The sequence below is a fragment of the Gossypium hirsutum genome, chromosome D11, assembly GCF_007990345.1.
Source record: "Gossypium hirsutum isolate 1008001.06 chromosome D11, Gossypium_hirsutum_v2.1, whole genome shotgun sequence".
Taxonomy (NCBI): domain Eukaryota; kingdom Viridiplantae; phylum Streptophyta; class Magnoliopsida; order Malvales; family Malvaceae; genus Gossypium; species Gossypium hirsutum.
Window position 1 is genome coordinate 40,840,112 of NC_053447.1, and position 17,764 is coordinate 40,857,875.

The following is a 17,764-nucleotide window of genomic DNA, read 5'->3' on the forward strand; positions in this document are numbered from 1 at the left end:
CCAGAATTGCCATGGCAATTCTATTGGCAATCAATATTACCAATTTCCACGGTAATGTTTCACTTCCCTTTTTTTTCTGCATCCTCTTCATCCTTTTTTTCTACCTGCACCTGTGGTCACACAGAACCACACCTTTCCTCCCCAAGTGATACAAGTAACAAATAATGGCCAATGTAGCACAATCCAAGCTTTGTTATGCAATGTTTTAAAATTATCCTAAAAATGCAAAGGTATTTACTTAATTTCAAACAATTAATTCTATCTAGAGGCCTAAAATATAACTATTTTCAAGAGTTATCATACGTCTTCAAAAAATCTCTAAATTATTAGATGATTCAACTTGTGGTGGTTTCAGAAATTGTTGATTAAACCCTTGAGGTTGATTTAGTCTATGTTTCCTATAGTTGTTATTTGGCCCAGCTCCTTGGTTTCTCCAAGACAATTTTGGATGGTTTGGCCATGAAGGATTATAGAAGTTGGATTGTGGTCCCTGTCCACTTTATTTTGGTGTTGATTCTCTACATAATAAACTGACTCAAGATTTGATGGACAATTCTCAAAAGAATGACCATCCCTATAATAAACACAGGAAACAATATTAAATTAAAAAGGTGGTTGAGCTGCAACATGATTAAAATCGTTAGTAGTAAATTGTTTCAACATTAAAGAGATAAAAGATACCTAACCTAAGAGTGAGTGTGTCTATTTCATGCATTCTAGCTACTTGTCTTTCTAAAGCAGATCAATTTCTTGACCACTGGTAATTGTTATTAACTATTCTCTCGATGATCTTGTAAGCCTCATTATAACACTTTGATAAGAGAACACCATTCGCAGAGGCATCTACCACCAACCTTGTGTGTGCGTTGAGACTTTTATAAAATGTCTCCAATTGGATGCAATGTTGAATCCCACGGTGAGGGCATCTACAAAGTACCTCTTTGAATCTTTCCATACCTCGTATAAGGATTCATCATCCAATTGATGGAAAGTAGTGATCTTTTTCTACAACTTAGCATTTTTTTTAGGTGTGAAATGCCTTATCAAGAAACGTTCAGCTAATTCTTGCCATATATAGATTGAATTAGGTGGCAACGAATTAAGCCATGCTCGTGCTCAACCTCGCAATAAGTATGGAAACAAATTCATTCTCATTGCGTCTTTAGTCACTTCAGTAATCTTGAAGGAATCACTCACTCCATGAATAGTCGAAGGTGAAGGTATGTGTAACACCCCTAACCCGTATCTGTCACCTGAATAGCGTTTACGAAGCATTATTGTAAAAATGTAACTTTAAAAAATACATTTGAAAATTTTAATATAAACATATCATAATCCATTCGTATACATGCATATTATCCCTTAATCGAGCCCTCGAGGCCTTAGAAATACTTTAGAAACAATTTAGGACTAAATCGGAAACATTTGGAACATTTAAGAAAAAGCTAGAGAAATTAAGCTGCAGGGGTCACATGGTCGTGTGACTCACATGATTGAGACACACGCTCGTGTCTCAGGCCATGTAACAATCGAAATAAGGACACACGGTCATGTCCCAGCCCGTGTCTATACCGTGTAACTCTCTGAGTTGGGTCACACGACCAAGTGACATGCCCGTGTGTCAGGCCATGTAACACTTGAAACGGCCTCACACTCGTATGCAAGGTCGTGTGCTAGGCTGTGTAACTGCCTAACTTGTAACCTTTAAAAACTATAGGGGACACACGGCTGTGTTGCATGGCATAGAGCCATTAGTGCAATCTATGATTGGGGCTTCTGAGTGAGCTGTTGGTGCCAACACTACACTCACAAACCATGGGTTGTCACAGGATCATTTGTGAACTCTAAGTGGTAAACAGTTTAGTGGTGTTAGAGGGTCTGGTTCTACAAGGGCAAAATATTAGCTTGAAGGTGTTGAGCAAATAGCTTGTTCTGATGAAGAGAAGTTGGGATGCACTATGTATTTACTCATCGAAGAATCCCATCATTGGTGGAACACTACGAAGCAAGAAACTGCTGTAAACTGACTAAAATAGGAGTTCTTTTTAGGAAATTTTAGGAAAAATTTCTTGGGAGAGCAATATATGGAAGCTTACAAATGTAAATTTATCAATCTGGTACAAAGAGTGTTGTCTGTGGCTGAATACAAGGTAAAATTGTACGACTAAGCTAGTACACTACCAAAATGGTCATACAGGAGAATGATCATTGTCATAGGTTTCCCTTTGGGTTGCATCACGATATCCAACTTTCCTAGTGACCCACAATACCTTAAACTTTAACCAACTGGTTGACAAAGCCAAAGCCATCGATGAGGTAAAGGCTCTGCGAACTAAGGTTGAAGCAAGAAGGTAAGTGTCTAAACGAGCATCCAAAAGGGACTGTGACTTGGAAAATTTTTGCAGGAATGTTATGTGAAGTTTTGAATCGGACCATTTACAATAACAAAACAACACCCATGATGGAAAGGAGGGTCCATACAAGTCTGCGAGCTAGCCACTTTGTGAGCATTATGAGCGAAGGCATCCCGGTGAATGTTAAAAACTGATTGGGGGCTGTTTGAAGTGTGGATCCAAGGATCGCTTAATAAAGTATTATCCAGAATGACAGGAGAGATCACAAGCTTAGACTGCAACCCCTACTCAAGTGTGAGCTGATACGTGTGGACGAGCAAGAGGTAAAGGTGGTGAAACAAGACAAGTTGGGCAGCGAACTTTGGCTCACACTATTGCGACCCAAGATGAGGTAGGAGTTCTCACACAAGTCTATACTGTGAGGGAACCACATGAGCAAGGTGCTACCAATGTCATTATAGGTACATTCACTCTACAAACTATTTCATTGTTTTCCTTGATTGATTTTGGTTCCATTCACTCGTTTGTTTTAAGCGAGCTAGCTTCTGAGTTGGGAATCTTGTAGAAACCATTAATAGGGTCTGACGGTCACTAGTTTATTTAGGAACAGTATGTTGGTTAACAGACTGTAACGTAGGTGTCCTTTGATGATTCAAGGACAAGTCTTCTATGCAAACTTGACGGAGTTGCCATTCTTTGGGTTCAATGTAATATTTGGAATGGATTGGCTGACTCAAGATAAAGCCAACATTGACTTCAAGCTGAAACGAGTCACCTTGCTAAGCAATAAAGACAGGGAGATTGTTGTGGATGGTGAGAAAGCTCAATTTATGTTTAACATGGTCTTGATGTTGAGGCAGAAAATATGTTGGGAAAAGGCTGCGAAGCCTATCTCGCTTTTGTGATGGGTTCACAGGACATGGAGAAATGGGTTCGCGAGATACGAATTGTGAAAGAATTTCCTCATGTGCTTCTTGATGAGTTACATGGGTTAGCCTCTAGACTGCGAAGTGGAGTTCGCCATCGAGTTGTACCCTGGTAGTTCGCCAGTGTCTATTACATAGTATTGCATGGCACTAAAAGAGCTTAAGTAGCTTAAGATGCAAGTTCAAGGGTTGCTTGATAGAGGCTTTATTCGACCAAGCATATAGTCTTGGAGTTCGTCAGTGCTATTTGTGAATAAAAAGGATGGTAGTCTAAGGATGTGCATAAATTATAGACAGTTGAATAAATTGACTATAAAAAACAAGTACCCTCTGCCAAGATTTGATGATTTGTTTGACCAGTTGCAGGGTGCCACAGTGTTTTTGAAGATCGATTTGAGATTTGGTTACTACCAACTCAATGTGAAGTAGTCTGATGTTTTGAAGACATCATTTAGAATGAGGTATGGGCACTATGAGTTTCTGGTGATGCCCTTTGGGTTAATAAATGCATCTGTTGCATTCATGGACCTAATGAATTGAGTGTTCTAGGAATACCTGAATCGTTGTATGGTGGTATTCATAGATTAAATTTTGGTGTATTTGCAAACTGAAGAATACCACAATGTTCATTTACGAGCTATGTTGCAAATGCTGCTAGAGAAGCAACTGTTTATGAAGTTTAGGAAGTGAGAGTTTTGGCTTAAGGAAGTCACATTTTGGGGCACTAGTTCCAACTAAAGGGGTTCAGTTGGACCCAAAGATAATCGAAGGCATTATGGGGTGGAGATCACCAAGTGTTACTGAAGTATAAAGCTTTTTAAGGCTTGTAGGGTATTATCGCAAGTTTGTTGAAGGGTTTGCCAAAATAGTAGCACCCTTAACAAAGTTGGTTCAAAAGAAAGAAAAGTTCGAATGGACAGAAGAAAGACAATAGAGCTTCGAAAAACTTAAGGCGATCTTCACCAAAGCACCTATCTTGATTCAACTAGAACCATAGAAGGAATTTGTGGTTTATAGTGACGCGTCACACACAAGGCGAGTATACATGCTAATGTAGGAAGGGAAGGTGGTAGCTTATTCTTTTAGGCAACTAAATATCCATGAACGTAACTACCCAAAGCATGATTTGGTGTTAGTAGCACTGGTGTTCACACTCAATATTTAGTGACACTACTTGTATGGTGAAAAATGTATCATTTATACAGACCACAAGAGTCTCAAGTACTTGCTCATGCAGAAGGAGATGAACTTATGACATAGAAGGAGATTGAGTTGTTTTAGGACTATGAATGTATAATAGAGTATCACTTTGGGAAGGCAAATGTGGTAGTTGATGCATTAAATAGGAAGTTAGTATGTGATTTGCAAGCACTATTCGCACAGCTAAGTGTGACAAGTGAATGGAGATTGCTAGCGAAACTGGAACCGATACCAACTTTGTTATAGCAAATCAAAGAGAATCAAACCTCAAATGAAGAGTTGCCAAGAGGATTTTGCACTAACGATGAAGGAGTACTCTTTTTTCGTGGAAGGCTTTCTATACCAGATGATAAAAACTACAACATGGTATCCTTAGTGAACCTCACAATAGTTTGTATGCAATGCACCCAAGAAGTAATAAGATGTATCATGACCTCTGAAAACTCTATTGGTTGCCTAGTTTGAAGTAAGTTGTTACATAATTTGTAGTGAAGTACCTAAATTTTCATAAAGTCAAATCAAAGCATCAGTATCCTTCCCGATTGCTTCAACCACTCAATCATCCAGAGTGGAATTAGGAAATAATCACTACGGATTTTGTGTCAGGTTTTCCACTGACTACGACCAAGAAGGATGCTATTTGAGTGATTATAGATCGCCTCACAAAGAGTTCACATTTCCTAGTTGTTCATGCAAGTTACACTTTGAAAAGGCTCGTAGAGCTTTACATCACTAAGATAGTTAGACTGTTAGAGTATGCCCAAAGATCAATCGTGAGATGGTTGTAGTAACATACTTGATTTATCATGTTTATTAATATAAGGTGTTACCATTATTATTTCAGTTTATTTTCTGTGTGTATAAATAAATTGTTTTATAATAATGCCTTGAGAATAATATGATTATTCTTAAAAGATCCTTAGTCAAGTATTATTGTCGGATAGGACAATGATAATGTAATAAGACTAATATGTAGTTGATTGATGATAAAGAGTTGTCATTGATATGGAGTGTCAGAATCGATTCATGAATATGTGTGTTAAAGAACAACATATTGGACTGACCTGTTATGAGTATGTTTCTTGGATTATTATGTAATTGTCACGACATTACTCATAGTGATTAATATGTATATGATCCTCAGACTTGAGATCATCATAATCCCAACATCGTGAGTAGTATATTTTGATACAGTCAAACGTACACCATAACTGGTTGTTCTATAAAGGCTGATGTTGGATATACCACAATCTATGTGGAGGGATATGGTTGATCGATATAAGATAAGTCCCTCCTACATAATGGGAGTAATATCTTAGGCCACTTAATTAAGTGAGACTAGAAATGCATGGCCATGCTCAAATAAGCTGATATGAGATGTCATACTTATTTGTATATCATGGTCTACTTAAGATTTCAAGGAACATGGAATGGACTATACAAGTGTGACTATTCCATGACTTGTGTTCAATCCGGAGATAAAGGACTTAAGGATTAGTGCATGAAAAGATTAATCATAAAAAGGTTATGCCGAATCATGATTTATTGTGACTTAGGTAGCAATGATGCATTGCTAGGTGCCACTCATTGTTTGTAACATTGGAATCATTCTAACATTACTGCTAACGTTACAAGAACCTACAGGGTCACACCTTATAGTTGAAATGAACGGAATAAAACATAATTGGTATTGTGTTTGGTTGTCACATGAATTAAATTAATTATAGAATTAATTTAATTGGATAATCAAATATTGTTGTTGTACACATAATGAGAATATGATTTTGGTTCGTATATAAATAAATATAGTTTACCGAAATCTTTATTATAATTAATGTAATTATAATTTTGGGTTTTTTAAACATTATTATATTTATTTAATTTTGAGAAACCCTAAAAAATAATAAGATATAAAATCTCGTTTTTCTTTGCTTGGTGAGTCTAGCAGCCATCAAAGCAGAGTCTTCTCCAAAACTATTTGGGGATTCCTTCTGTTCATAGTCAACTTGATGGATTACGTAGAGGTCGGAGTCATCAAAGATTACGGCTTGGTTTGATATGTGATCAAATTACTCATTGTCGAGGTGTCGCTGTGTACTCAGAATCACCATTCGATAATTTCGAAATCCTTTTTCACCCCAATTCATTCCTCAGACATGGGTCCATGGTTAGGATCGCCGGGTGTTTTATTTTTCCGCTGCGCCGTAGGGGTGTCGGTGTTCCAACAGTGGTATCAGAGCCACTTGTGTGATATGGACTCGGGTTTCAATACTTGGGTGATGCAATTGTATGAGATGCATGCTTTAATTTTATTAACTTTTCTACTGTTTAAATTGTTTAAGAGTAACCTGATAACCGTTCCTTTTGACAATGGATTAAATGTTAATCATGGTGTTATGGCCTATTCGATTTTATGTTATTACTGTTAAGTGTTAATAGATCTATAATGGTACGATGGTGGTGTTGACAGTTTCCAGTAAGAGTTAACTGGTTACTGGAACAAGGGTTGTTCCGGCATGAAACCTCAAGGATTAAAATCCCGAAAACACGATTCTGTTGATAAAAGTTATCAAATTGTGAGGTTTCATTTGAATGGGGTATGCGGTTTCATCTTCTTAAAGTATGTTTTATAATAAATAAACTTGGTGGTCCATAAAAGTTGAAAGGATATGTTATAATTCACCTCAACAAAGTGTTTAATTATGTATGCTATTTTTGACATGAACGGTGTTTGAAATGCATAGTTATAGCCTGATGGCCCATTTGATAAAAGGTTGTAATTTTATAAATACGGCCTGCGTGTCGTGCCTTACTACTATTCTCTTGTATTTCTCTTCTCATCTTACTCCCTCGTATGTAAAATGAGTTTCTGCATATTGTAATGTGCAAGAGTTGTTGTGGGATAGTCGAGAAGGAAGATGGGCCAACCAGTGTGGACCGATAGCTTGAGAAACGGCTTACACCTTTAGGTTTCCTTTTGGTTCTCCCATTGGCTTGGGTTGCACCACCTTAGTTTATGGGCTATAACTATTGCATATATTTATAGGTTTATTCATGTATGAGATGCTATGGATGTGTAAAGCATGCCAAATTTTAAATATGTTAAAATTTGATAATAATAAACCACATTAATTGATGAGATCAATTAAATGGCTAAATGGACTAAAATAAACCATAATTGGTGAGATGGAACGATCTTAATAAAATCCCTCTATTAAAATATTAAGACAACATAGCCTTCCAATTTTGCCCTCATTAAGGCCTCGATCAATACTATGTAGGTTCTGCTCAAGCGAAGTACTAGTATTTATCTTGGTTAAACGCGAAGAATAAACAAGTGATATTCGCTGGTTAAAATTGGTTAATGACTTAACTAGGTTATTCTAATAGGATTAGAAACCTAGAGGCAAGTAATTTGGATAAATCATAAGATGATTAGAACAAGAGTTGTTCACCAAAATTTAGGAGTTACATATGATGTAATTAGCAAGTGTTGCTTACCTAGATAACCATAATCTTGAGAGTAAAGCCAAAACTGACTTAAGAGGTGGTGAAATATGGATCCTTAACCCACTTGAAATATTTTCGAGAAAGTCTTTTCGAAACTAATATATGAGGGTATTAATTTTTTAATAAAATAGTGCGAACATCATTTAATAAAATCCTTTTAATGATTGATATAAATTTGATAAATTTTCACACGCATATTTTATTGTTGTAGATATGTTATGGCTGCAAACAGTAATACACTCTCATTGCGATCAGTCCTTGAGAAGGACAAATTGAATGGTTTAAATTTTCTTGACTGGTTCCATAACTTTAGGATTGTCCTTAATCAAGAACGAAAATTATATGTCATTGAACAACCGATTCCTAACGAACCACCCACTAATGCCTCGAGGTTGATAGAGATGCTTACAAGAAGCACCTCGATGACATGGTAGACGTTGGATGTCTTATTCTTGCCACTATGAGTCCTGAGCTTCAGAAACAACATGAAGATATGGTTTATTATGAAATGATTGAGCACCTAAAAGAACTTTATCAGGGGCAAGCACGGCAAGAGAGGTTCGATTTCTCTAAGCCCTATTCCAATGTAAGATGGCTGAAGGAAGCCCAGTAGGACCTTATGTCCTTAAGATGATTAGCTATATTGAAAGCCTATCTAAGCTTGGGTTTCCATTGAGCCAAGAGTTGGCCACTGGTGTTAATCTACAATTGTTGCCAGATAGCTACAACCAGTTTTTCCTCAATTTCAATATGAATGAAATTGATAAGACTCTACCACAGTTGCTCAGTATGTTACGAACTGCTGAAGGCAACATGAAAAAGGTTGGACCCAAGCCTATACTGATGGTCCGTAATAACAAGGGCAAGGGAAAGGCCAAAGTTCAGACAAAGCCCAATGGCAAAGGTAGGCCAAAGCTTGGAAAAGTAAAGGCTGTATTTAAACCTAAAGGTGGGGTGCTAAGGAAGGAAACTGTTTTCATTGTGGTGTGACTTGACATTGGAAGCGAAACTGCCCTATCTATCTTGAGGAAGTCAAGAAGGCCAAAATAAGCGAAACATCTGCTTCAGGTATTTATGTTATTGATATTAATTTATCAACTACTACTTCATGGGTATTAGATACTAGTTGTGGTTCTCACATTTGTACTTCTATACAGGGACTGCAAAGGAGTAGGACTTTAGCTAGAGGAGATGTGGACCTACGAGTTGGAAATGGTGCAAAAGTTGCTGCATTAGCTGTGGGAACATATAATTTATCTTTGCCTAGTGGACTTGGTTTATGTTTAGAGGATTGCTATTATGTGCCCAATTTGACTAAAAACATTATTTCAATTTCTTGTTTAGACAAAATTGGTTTTGAGATAATTATTAAGAATAATTGTTGTTCATTTTATCTCAATAATGTTTTCTATGGTTCGACACAATTGATTAATGGCCTCTATATTTTAGATCAAATGAATATCATTTACAACATAGATACTAAAAGATCAAAAATAAATGACTCAAATCAAACTTATCTATGGCATTGTCGTTTGGGCCACATAAGTGAGGAACGCATATCCAAGCTCCATAAAGATGGTCTCTTGGATTCATTTATTTTTCAACAATTTGAAGTATGTGAATCTTGCTTATTGGGAAAAAAGACTAAATCTCCTTTTACTGGTAAAAGTGAACGAGCTAGTGATTTATTGGGCCTAATACATTTTGATGTATGTGGGCCAATAAATACACAGGCTAGAGGAGGATTTCACTATTTCATTACTTTCACTGATGGTTTCAGTAGAAATGGGTATGTCTATCTCATGTTCCATAAGTCTGAATCCCTTGAAAAGTTCAAGGAATTCAAAAATGAAGTACAAAATCAACTAGGCAAAACTATCAAGACACTTTGATCTGATCGAGGTGGGGAGTATTTAAGCTTAGAGTTTGATGATCTTTTGAAGCAATGTGGGATTGTCTCACAACTTACTCTTCCTGGTACTCCTCAATGGAATGGAGTTTCTAAGAGAAGAAATCAAACTTTGTTAGACATGGTTCGATCCATGATGAGTCATGTTGATCTGCCGACTTCCTTTTGGGGACATGCATTTGAGACAGTTGCTTTCACACTAAATCATGTTCCATCTAAATCGGTTCAAAAGACGCCATATGAGATGTGGACTTGGAAATGTCTCAGTATGTCTTTTATTAAAATTTGGGGTTGCGAAGCTATGTTAAACGTCAGATGTCTACTAAGCTTGAACCCAAATCTGAAAAGTGTGCTTTTGTGAGGTATCCAAAAGAAACCAAAGGATATTATTTCTTTAATCCCACTGAGAAGAAAATACTTGTTGCTCAGACTGGTGTCTTCCTAGAGAGAGAATTTGTTTCTAGAAAAGGACGTGGAAAAAAGATTGAACTTGAAGAACTTCGAGACTCACAAATTACCATTGAACCAGAGATAGAACAACAGCTAGTTCCACAAGGAATTAAGGAACAAGTAAATGCTGTAGAAACACAACCACCGCGTAGATCTTTAAGAGAATGCCAAGCACCTGAGAGATATAGATTTCTCATTACAACGCATGGTGACGTTCTACTTATAGATCAAGATGAGCCTAGGACTTATCAAGAAGCGGTGACGAGCCCAGAGTCTAAAAAATGGCTTGAGGCCATGAGATCTGAGATGGATTCCATGTATGAAAACCAAGTATGGGCTTTGGTTGACCCACCCGAAGGGGTTAAGCCCATAGGGTGCAAGTGGGTTTTCAAAAAGAAAACCGACATGGATCGTAATGTACAAACATACAAGGGGCGATTAGTCGCTAAAGGTTTTCGCCAAGTTCATGGTGTTGACTATGATGAAACCTTTTATCATGTAGCTATGTTTAAATCCATCAAGATCTTACTCGCTATAGCTATATTTCATGACTATGAAATCTGGCAGATGGACGTCAAAATAGCTTTCCTTAACAGGAAACTTGAAGAGGATGTGTACATGACACAACCTGAAGGTTTTGTCAATCCAAAGGATGCTAGAAAGGTATGTAAGCTACAAAGATCAATTTATGGATTAAAACAAGCTTCTCGAAGTTGGAATCTTCGTTTTAACGATGCAATCAAAGAGTTTGGTTTTATCAAAAATGAAGATGAGCCATGTGTTTACAAGAAAGTTAGTGGGAGCACTATAACATTCTTGGTACTGTATGTAGATGACATACTTGTGATTCGTCAATTTGGGCAGATGCACAAGTTCTCTTGCGAGGCATGATTAACTTGATCATAAGATGATAACAATTATTTTCTCAAAAAATTAATTAATATAAAATATTAATAATTCAATAAATTGAAAAATAAGATAATAAAATTAAAATTTAGGAGAAAAATTGGTCTTACCACCTTTTTTTGTAAAAATTAAGAGCTCTTAAGAAAAATAATTTTGAATCAAAAGATGGCAAATTAAAATAGGTTGAGGGGTTTTTGGCTAAGGATGGGTGAAAGGGTGGTGTGCCGCTTGGGTTTGCAAGGCAGCAACGCACAGTAAGGGGTGGATGTGAGTAACGTGCGGATTGTTGAGGAGGCCTAGTGTGGGCACGCGCGGGGTGCTGCTGACCGATCTCTTAGGTGATGCTGTGGCTAGGGAATTGTTAGGAGGTTTTGGCACTTAAGGGTTTTGGTGTTTTTGGAGGGAATGGTGTATGAATGAAAAAAACAGAATAGATGGGTGGAATTTATAGTGAAAGGAGTAGGAGCTAGAGTAGAATTCTTAAAAATTCTAAGTTCTAATTCTACTCAAAGTAAATAACAATTAATAATTAATATAGAGCATATTAAATTATTATTTGCTATTAATTTATTAAGATAAAAACTTATCGAATAAAATATGATTAAATTAAAACTAATCCTAACTCTAAATAAAGCTGATAATAATTAATATATATTATAATGGATATAATTATATATTAATAATTATCATCTTTTCTTTTTTCTTATTTTTATTGAACTAAAAACATTTATTCAATATGCTTTTTGAAAATATTTACAAAAAATGGCATCTAATCTTTAATATTTACAAAAAGAGCAACTAAATTTAAAAATAATTCAATTGAGTTCCTAGACTTAATGAAAATTCAAAATTGAGTTGCAACATAAAACTTGGATCAAAATTGACCCTTTTATGTGAAAAACTAAAATTTATTTTGTCATTTAGGGAATAATTTCTTGGGAAATTATGTTAAAATCAATTCCCAGGAAAGATTGGAGGGGTCACAAGCGGTCTCACTTAAGTTCCAATCTCCTAGACAGAATTTATTTAAATATACTAATCCCGAAAATATACCCTAAATCATTTAATCAGACAGAAGAACAAGAAAAATCAAATATCTGATAAAATGAACGAGATTTGATTCCGTTCAATTTTATCTCCCAGTAATGTTTCAAGCGTTGAACATTAACTTGAAAATTACCTCCCTTACCTTGAAGTTCAACAACTCCGTATGGATAGACTCAATGAATCATAAATGGACAGGACCAACGTGATTTTAACTTACCTAGAAAGAACCTTAATCTAGAATTGAATAACAAGACTTGTTGACCTGCTTCAAATTCTTGAACTTGTATGTGCTTGTCATGCCATTTCTTAAGTCTCTCCTTAAGTAATTTGGCATTCTAGTATGAAGGCATTCAGAATTCTTCTAGCTTGTTAAGTTGAAGCATCTGTTTCTCTTTGGCACTTTTAAGATCCAATTTGAGTCGTTAGAGAGCCCAGTAAGCTTTGTGTTCTAACACCAAGGGTAGATGGCAGGCTTTCCCAAACACTAACCTATAGGGTGACATCCCTAAAGGTGTCTTGTATGCTGTCTTGTAAGCCCATAAAGCATCATCCAATCTTTTTGACCAACCTCGTCGATTCGGGCAAACTACCTTCTCAAGTATGCATTTGATCTCCTTGTTTACCAGTTCAGCTTGCCCATTCGTCTGCAAATGGTAAGCTACAGCAACCTTGTGTTTCACTCTATGTTTATCTAATAACCATTTCAACCCCTTGTTCACAAAATGGGACCCTTCATCACTGATGATGGCTCTTGGGGTTCTAAACCTTGTGAACACATGTTTCTGCAAAAACTTTATTACAACCTTAGCATCCTTTGTTAGATATGTCTCTACTTCAACCCACTTACACACATAGTCTACTGCTACTAATATGTACTTGTGACCAAAAGACGAAGGGAAAGGACTGAGAAAGTCAATACCCCAAACGTCAAATAATTCTACCTTAATGATATTTGTTCAAGGCATCTCATTTCTGTTGATGACATTTTTGACCCTTTGACATCGATCACAACTCTTTACGTAAGCATAGGCATCTTTGAATAGTGTTGGCCAAAAGAATCCGGCTTGCAATACCTTGGCTGCAGTACGTGTACCTCTAAAGTGTCACCCACTCTGAGCTGAGTGATAATGGTATAAAATCTTATATACTTCATCTTCTGCCACGCATCTCTTGATCACTTGATCTGCACATTTTTTAAACAAACATGGTTCTTCCTAGAAATAGTACTTCACACAGTTCTTCACATTAATGATACGTCTTATCAATCGGCATCAAACCACAAGCTAAAAAGTTAGCAATATCAGCAAGCCAAGGGGTATTATGGACATGATTTACCTTCAATTTGTGTTCATCTGGAAACATCTCTCAAATTGGTATAAGAGGAGAGTTCCCTTCTTGTAGCTCCAATCTGGACAATTGGTATGCTACTTTGTTTTCCAGTCCCTTTCGTTCTTGAATTTCTAGATCGAACTCTTGAAGTAGAAGTACCCATCGAATCAGTCTTGGCTTAGCGTCTTTCTTGGCAAATAAATACTTAATTGATGAGTGGTCTGTATAAACAGTCACTTTGGTACCTACAAGATAAGATCGGAACTTGTCAAAAGTAAACACAATAGCAAGTAACTCTTTTTATGTTATCGTGTAATTCAGTTGAGCTCCTATCAGAGTCTGGCTCGCATAGTAGATGGGATGAAAAACTTTGTTCCTTCGCTGACCCATGATAGCTCCGGTTGTGGAGTCACTTGCGTCACACATCAATTCCAATGGCAAATCCCAGTCTGGTGTTACTATTATGGGTGCCGAGACTAATCGACTCTTCAAATCGTTGAAAGCTCTTAAGCAGTCCTCAACAAATTTAAACGCCGTGTCCTTCTCCAATAATTTGCTTAAGGGTTTAGTAACTTTGGAGAAGTCCTTGATGAATCTTTGATAGAAACCGGCGTGGCCCAAAAAAGCTCTTAACACCCTTTACAGATATTGGAGGTGGGAGTTTCTCAATAACATCTACCTTTGCTTTATCTACCTCGATTCCATGTCTTATTATCTGATGTCCTAGAATAATACCTTCTCGTACCATGAAATGACACTTTTCCCAATTAAGTACAAGGTTTGTTTCTTCGTATCGCCTTAATACCTTGGCTAGATTGGCTAGGAAATCATTATATATATCTCCGAATACTGAAAAATCATCCATAAAAACTTCCAAATATTTCTCAACCATGTCAGTAAAAATAGACATCATACATCTTTGAAATGTAGCTGGTGCATTGCATAAACCAAATGGCATGCGCCTAAATGCAAATGTACCGTACGGGCAGGTGAATGTTGTCTCGTGCTAATCTTCCGGTGCTACTGTAATCTAATTATACCCCGAGTATCCATCGAGAAAATAGTAATAGTCTTGCCCTATGAGTCTATCTAGCATCTAGTCCAAAAACGGTAAAGGAAAGTGATCTTTCCTAGTTGCCTTATTCAGCTTCCGGCAATTGATGCAAATTCTCCATCCCGTAACTGTTCTAGTCGATATCAACTTGTTATTCTCATTTTCAATGACCGTGATACCTCCTTTCTTTGGCACGCACTGGACCGGACTTACCCATGAACTATCTGAGATGGGGTAAATTATACCCGCATCTAACCACTTGATGATTTCTTTCTTGACTACATCCTTCATGATGGGGTTTAGTCTACGTTGTCCATCAATCGTCCCTTTTTCACCATCATCTAAGATAATGTTGTGTATGCATACAGATGGACTAATTCCATGAATATCGGCTATGGTCCATCCGATAGCCTTCTTGAATTTTTTCAACACCGAGATGAGTTTCTCTTCTTGCTCAGTAGTTAGTTCTACTGAAACAATCACAAGTAGAGTAGAAGAGTTACCTAAATAAACATATTTCAAATGTGAGGGAAGTACCTTCAGTTCTAATTTAGGTGGCTCCTCGATTGATGCTTTTGGCTAGGCATAATCCCTTTTCTCTAACTCCAAAGACTCAAAGTGGGATTGAGGATTAAATCCCCTTCAATTAGCTTCTAACAAAGCTAAGTATTCATCCTCCTCTTCATCATTTGGAGGATCTGATGTCAAAATTTGTTCCAATGGTTCCTCAACATAATTGAGTTCCTTCTCCATGATTAAATCCTCTAAATTGGACACTACAGAATAGTCATCAATTGTGTCAGTAAATCGCATGGACCTAAAAACGTTAAATGTTACCTGATCATCCTGAACACGCACAGTAAGCTCGCCCTTTTGCACATCAATAAGGGTCCTTCTGGTTGCTAAGATTGGTCTTCCTAGGATGATTGGCATTTCTTTGTTTGCTTCAAAGTCTAGAATCACAAAGTCAGTAAGAAAGATAAATTTGTCTACACGTACCAATACGTTCTCAATTTTTCCTTCTGGATGTGCTAAAGAATGATCTACTAAGTGAAGTGTAACCGTAGTAGGTCTAACTTCACCTATCCCCAACTTCTTAAATGTTAACATGGGCATCAAGCTGATACTCACACCCAAGTCACATAGTGCTTTACCACAATATGTTGCTCCAATATTGCAAGGTATGGTAAATCATCCAGGATCCTTCAATTTTGGGGGTAGTTTGTCTTGAAGATATGCACTGCATTCCTTCATTAGGGTTACCGTCACAAATTCTCCAAGCCTTCATTTTTTAGATGATAGGATATCCTTCATGAATTTGACGTAGTTCGACATTTGTTCAAGTGCTTCAACCAACAGGATGTTGATATGAAGTTGCTTGAGTACGTCTAGGAACTTCTTGAATTGAATTTCCTGCTTCTGCTTTCAAAGTCTTTGAGGGTAGAGTGGTGGAGGTTTCTTTACTGGAATTGGTTGATTCATTTTCTGTAGCAATTTTGCATCTAACAAAGTTATTAGTTTATCAAAATTAGATCATTCAGAAGTTACCTTGTCAGATTTTGCAGATTCAATTTCTGGTGAACCAGGAATTTCAACACTCTGTTAAACTTCCTCTGAGTCTTGAGCATCAGTTGGCACCTTCTCAACTTCAACAAAATTGGGCTCTAAAGTCTTTCCATTCTTCAATTTTAATGCTTTACAATGCTCCTTCTTTGGATTCCTCTGATTCTCCGTATCACTAGGTAAAGCACCTTGTGGTTGGTTTCTGAGTTCAGTTGCAAGCTGTCCCATTTGATTCTCCAAAATCCTTAGAGTGGCATCATTTTTCACCCTGTATTCCTTTAATAGATTCTCTAAGATATTGGATGGTTCAGCTTAGGTTGGTTTCTGAGCTTGTTGGGAAAAACTAGGTGGCAAGGTTGATCTAGGTTGGACACAATTGTTACTGGTTCTTACCCCTTAGTTACTCCAGGAAAAATTTAGGTGGTTTTGCCATGATGGGTAATAGAAATTGGATTGCATCCCTTACCTTCCTCGATTTTAGTTCTGGTTACCCATGTAATACACAGATTCTCTGTTCGATGGACATTCTTTGAACAAATGTCCTTCCCTACAATAAACCCAGGCTACATTTTCAAATTGATTTAGTGGCTGTGCTGCAAAAATATTACACCCATTAGTAGTAAGATTTTTTAACATTGAGGATATTGATGATACATGAGATGTGAAAGAAGTAAGAGCGTCTACTTCATGTATTCCAGCGACTCATCTTCCGGACACTGCTCGATTTGTTGGCCATCGATAATTGCTGCTGGCAATCCTCTCAATGATTTCATAAGACTCATTATAAGACTTAGAAAGGAGAGCATCATTAGTAGAAGCGTCCACTACCATCCTATGCACTATGGGATTCCGTGATGAGGGCACTTTTGTAATAATTCTTTGTACCTTTCCCATGCCTCATACCATCATCCATTTGTTGGAAAGCAATGATCTCATTCTTCAATTTAGCATTCTTTCTAGGCGGGAAATACTTCATAATGAACTTTTCTACTAACTCCTGCCATGTTGAAATTGAGTTTGGTGGTAATGAGTTCAACTAAGCTCGAGCTCTGTCCCTTAGTGAATATGGGAACAGCTTCAATCATAATGCATCTTAGGGTACTCTGGCTAACTTGAAAGAATCACTCACTTCCATAAACAGTCGTAAGTGTATGTGAGGATCTCCGGTAGGCATTCCACTGAATTGGCCCACTGTTTGAACATCTGAAACATGACTGGCTTCAACTCGAACTGTTGTAACTCAATTTCGGGTCTCCTAATACCTGGATTAAGATCATGAAATATTGGCACGGCATACTGTCTTAAAGCTCTATCCCTATCATCAGCAATACGGATAGGATTTTGAGCAAGGTTTGCTCCGTTTCCTTGATTCGGATTTTTGAAGTTCATCTCTTCAGTCATTCTCTGACTTGCTTATCTTCTTCGCTGTCAAAAAGTTCGTTCAATCTCAGGGTCTACAAGGAGTAAATCAATGATTCGATCAATACTCATAAGCACCTAAAATAATCACAGAAAA

At 37.1% G+C, this 17,764-nt stretch overlaps 1 non-coding gene and 1 pseudogene across 1 annotated transcript; both read left to right on the plus strand.

Annotated features, from left to right (window-relative positions):
- The first annotated feature begins 908 nt into the window (after positions 1-908).
- Positions 909-1,013, plus strand: LOC121223973 (small nucleolar RNA R71). Its single transcript, XR_005921437.1, has one exon. It is a non-coding gene; the product is annotated as a small nucleolar RNA R71 (small nucleolar RNA).
- A 16,081-nt stretch (positions 1,014-17,094) lies between these two features.
- On the plus strand, positions 17,095-17,194 carry LOC121223962 (uncharacterized; annotated as a pseudogene).
- Positions 17,195-17,764: the final 570 nt, after the last annotated feature.